A 5042-nucleotide genomic window follows, 5' to 3' on the forward strand; every position below is an offset into this window, starting at 1 on the left:
AAAGCACATTTGCCCTATAGAAAAAACCCCCCCAAAAAAAAAAAAAAAAAAAAAAAAAAAAAAAAAAAATTCCAAGAGGAGAGCGGAGAAGGGTTTGCGGCATCACCAACCCCCGGGCGGGGGTGAAGGGTCTTGCTGTCTCTCTGTCTCTCTCTCTGTCTCTCTGGCAAGTGCACGTACCCTATAGCAAAAATCTCTCGAAAGAAAAAAGAAACTTTAAATAAATAAACAAATCACAATGAACCAAATGTCAGCCTTTTAGATAAAGTTCTGATCGGAATGAAGTGGATGAGACGGGTCATCCAATACGAGATGAGGGTCTGTCTTTATTGAGGTTGTTATTTTATTCCTCATGAATTGTTGGCATTCATTTTATTTGATTTCATTTCATTTTTAGTTAGAGAGACAGAGAGAAATCACCCCCCAGGGCGCATGGCCAAGCTGCAATCCCTTCTCCTCCATTCTCTTCTTAGGATCTTGGGCACGCACGCACATGCCTTACATGGTCTTCTTTCTTTTTTCCTAATAATTTTATTTGACTTTATTTATCTATTTATTTATTTTCATTTGACCAGAGAGGGACAGAATGAGAGAGAAAGGGAGATTGAGAAAGCAAGCCACCAGGTCCGGGACACGAACCATGGTCGACCATGCAGAATGAAGTCCAGTACCCTTAACCACTATGTCACCTGCTGGCCCTTCCTGGCATGGCTTTCAAGTCACCCAGTTTGGGACTCAAACTGCGGTTGGCCATGTGGGAATCCAGCACTTAAAAACTACCATGCCACCTGCTGGCCCCATCGTTTTTGATTTTTTAAAGGATTATTCTCTTTTTAAATTATTTATTTTTGCCATAGGGCATAAGCACTCGCTGGAGAGAGAAACAGAGACAGTGAGAGGGAAAGTGAAAATCACCCCCTAGGGGGGATGGTCACACACAACCCCTTCTCTTCCATTCTCCTCCTGGGATCTTGAGCACATATGCACACATGCCTGGTGTGATTGTCAAGCCATCGGGTCCGGGACCTGAACCACGGTCGGACATGTGGGAATCCAGCAACATAACCGCTATGCCACCTGCTGGCCCCTGAAGTGTATTCACTTTTTTTTCTCCCATGAGAGAGAGAGCAAGAGAAAGAGAGAGAGAGAGATGTACCCCCAGCAGGGGTCTGCGTACTTCTCTTCACCCCATCTCAGTGAGCCTGGAGCTCAGACTCACATATCTGGTTTGCTGGGGGAGTTCCCAGAGTGTAAACTTGGGCCCTCGGGGCCAGAAGGTGGCGTGGTGGTTAAGGCACTGGACTCCTACATGGCTGACCACAATTTGAGTTCCAGGCCTGGCAGCTTGCTTTCTCACTCTTCCTGCCTCTCTCTCTGTCTCTCTGTCTCTGTCTCTGTCTCTCTCTCTCTCTCTCATCAAAGTGAAGAATAATAACAAATAAAATTTAAAAAAAAAAAAAAAAAACCACCACCTCAGGCCCTTAAAATGTGGGTCTAGTTCCATTTCCGCTACGCCAACTCAGCAATTACGATAAAGAACAGGCGGCAGCAGGTGGCGTGGTGGTTAAGACACTGGACATTCCCACACGGCTGACTATGGTTCGAGTCCCAGACCTGGAGGCTTGCTTTCTCACTTTCCTTCTCTCTGTGTGTCTGTCTTTCTTTGGTCAAATTAAAATAAATGAACGAATAAATAAAATTAAATAAATCTTAAAAAAAAAAAAAGATACAGAACAATTTGGGACCAGCATGTGGCATAGTGGTGAAGGTGCTGGATTCCCACGTGGTTGACCGCAGTTTGAGCCCCAAACCCAGCAGCTTGGCCCAAGGGATGCTTTTGTTCCCCATTGTGCAGAAGAAGAAATTGAGGCACAGAAAAGTTAAGTCGCCCACTCAGCTAGAAGTGGGATTTGAACCAGGGACAAATACCCAGGAAGCCCATTTCCTGCCCACCTCATTGCCTCAGAAGAATTGGTCAAGCCACGTAACCAGGTATATCTCAATCTGCCAAATGGGACCGATTATAAAGCCCACTTGCCAGGGCCGGGAGTCAAAGAGTCACTTGTGGACCTAGGACTCATATTTTTTTAAAAAAAAGAATTATTTTGGGGACCAGCAGTTAGCGTAATGGCTATGTCGCTGGACTCCCATGTAGATGACCGCAGTTTGAGTCCCGGACCTGGTGGCTTAAACTCACACTGGGTGCGTGTGCGTGTGTGTGCCCAAGATCCCGAGAGGAGAATAGAGGAGAAGGGACTGCGGTGTGGCCATTCCCCCGGGGGGTGATTTCTCACTTTCTGTCTCTCTGTCTCTCTCTGTCTTTCTGGCAAGCGCACGTGCCCTATAGCAAAAACCTCTCCAAAAGAAAATTATTTAACTTCATTTATTTTAATTTGATCAGAGAGGGACAGAGCAGGAGCAAGCCCAAGAGAGAAAAAGCAAGAAAGCAACCGCCAGGTCCAGGAGTCAAACTGCCTTCGCCATGTGGGCGTCTCCACCCGCCAGCCCCTAGCACTCACTCTCTTTTATATTAAAAGGAAAAAAAGGCCCTTTCCCACCCACTTCTCTTCTGTTGGTTTTCTAAAAAAGGAGAAAGTTGGGTATTTGTTCTTCAAACGTTTATTTTATTCTTTAGATCTTTTTGGAAAGAGAAGGATTGGTGAAGGTAATCAGTTTTCGGACTTAAGATAAAAAATCGCAGGAAAGGGTCGACTTGACTCTTTATAATTAATGGGGCGGCTTGTAATAGGATTCTCCTGCCTGTGGCGCTCCCAGGAAACACCTTTTTACATAAGATATTGCCCACGCCGGAGTGGCAGTGGGGTGATTTATGGGGTTCTTGGTTCCAGAAAACCTCTCCTGGGGTTGCCCAGCCAGTGGAATTTATCAGGGAGTTTGGAAGTAAAGGGAGAAACCTGCCCGTGACATTTTTGGTGGAGTTTAAAATGCACAAACACGGGAGAAAAGAGGAGCCGGTGGGATAGGAGAGAAGGGAGAGGGTCCATTTAGGCTGGCAGAGCCGGGGAGCAAGGTTCTTGGTGTGGGATGTATAAGGGAGGCTGGCAGCAGGAGGCTCGGGGAGAACAGAGACCGGGTGAAGGCCAGGCCCTGGAGGGCCCCGCCTGAGACAAAGGACCTCATATTCCCATCCCTGTGCCTGCCAGTCATGAGCTGGGGGCACTCCTTGGAGGGTGAGACCCTGTGCATTTCTTTTCTTTTTTTTTAAGAATTTTTTATTGGGGTTGGCAGGTGGTGTGGTGGTTAAGGGTGCTGGACTCCCACATGGTCGACTGCAGTTCAAGTCCTGGACCTGGTAGCTTGCTTTCCCTGTCTCTCTCTCTCTGTGATCAAAATGAAAAGTAATAAAGAAATAAAGTTAAATAAAATATTTTTTAAATAGTTTTTTATTTATGACTTTTTAATTCAACCAGAGAGAGAGAGAAGGAAAATGAGAAAGCAATCCGCCAGGTCCAGGATTCAAACTGGGGTTGGTCAAGTGGGAGTCCAGAGCCATAACCACCACACCACCTGCCATTTTTTTTTTTTTTTTTTTAAGAATTGTTTCTTGGGGACCAGCAGTTAGTGTAATGGCTATGTCGCTGGACTCCCACGTAGTCGACTGTGGTTTGAGTCCTGGACCCGGTGGCTTAAACTCACGCCGGGCACGTGTGCGTGCGTGCCCAAGATCCCGAGAGGAGAATGGAGGCGAAGGGATTGCAGCGTGGCCATCCCCGCTGGGGGGTGATTTCTCACTTTCTGTCTGGCGAGCGCATGCGCCCTATAGCAAAAACCTCTTAAAAAAAAAAAAAAGACTTCTTGTCATCCTCAATATCTATTCTTGTCTTCCTATTATGATTGAACCTCTGCTGGTAGCTGTGCACACAGCTGCCTGTTTAAAGTTCCATTTCCCAGCCTCCCTCGCAGCTAGCTATGGTGCATGACTAAGTTTTGATCAAAGGGTTATGAATGGAAGTCGCGTGTGTCAATTACAAGAAATGTCCCTAAGGAGAAAACGGTGTGCCTTTCTTCATCCCTTCCTGCTGCCTGGAATGAGGATGCAATGGCTGCCTCTGCAGCAGCTCTCTAGGACCATGAGGTGACCTTGGGCATGGAAACCAACACGTGGACATCTGAGTTTGACGTCCGGCTATTGGTTAGCTTGAAAGTCCCAGGTGCGAAAGTAGGAAGCCCTGCACCCTGTGGGGGAATCAAATAGTCCTCTATTATTACGTGCAGCCCCTCATAAACACACGAGCATATATACAACATACCAACACACATATACACAAGTATGCAAGTGCACAGGTGCACACATAACCACACACGTGCTTGGGATACAAAGTGCTATGATCTGAATGTTTGTGTTCCCCAAAATTTACATGCTGAAACACGAGCTCCCGGAACCAGCAGATGGCATAATGGCTGCATCGCTAGACTCCCACGTAGTCAACCATGGCTCGAGTCCCAGATCAGGTGGCTTAAAACTCATGCCCGGTACATGTGCGTATGTGCCCAGGATCCTGAGAGGACAAGGGAAGAGAAGGTCTTGTTGCATGGCCATGTCCCCATGAGGGGAAGTGATTTCTTGCTTTTTTGTCTCTCTGTCTCTCTCTGTCTCTCTGGTGCATGCACATGCCCTATAGCAAAAATCTCTTTAAAAAAAAAAATGAGAGGAAATATAACCCCCCAAAGTGACAGTATCGGGAGCTGGGGCCTTTGATGATTAGGTCTGGGGACGGTGCCCTCATGAAGTGCCCACCCAAGAGAGACCCCTCTACATGGAAGGTTAAAGTGAGAGCCAGCCGGCTAGGAAGCAGGCCCTCCCCAGATGCTGAATCTGCTCAGCCCTTGAGCTGGGACTTCCCAGCCTCCAGAACTGTGAGAGAGAAATGCCCACCAGGAGCGATCGCCCAGCCTCTAGCACGCTGTTACAACAGCCAGAAGGACTGAGTCACAGTCAGCCTGGGCCGGCCCTCCCCTGTCGGTGGGTGGACCAGGCTGTCCTTTGCAGGTGCCAGGCATTGACTCTGACCAGGCTCTTG

This window comes from Tupaia chinensis, unplaced genomic scaffold (assembly GCF_000334495.1).
Source record: "Tupaia chinensis unplaced genomic scaffold, TupChi_1.0 Scaffold000323_1, whole genome shotgun sequence".
NCBI classification, from domain to species: domain Eukaryota; kingdom Metazoa; phylum Chordata; class Mammalia; order Scandentia; family Tupaiidae; genus Tupaia; species Tupaia belangeri.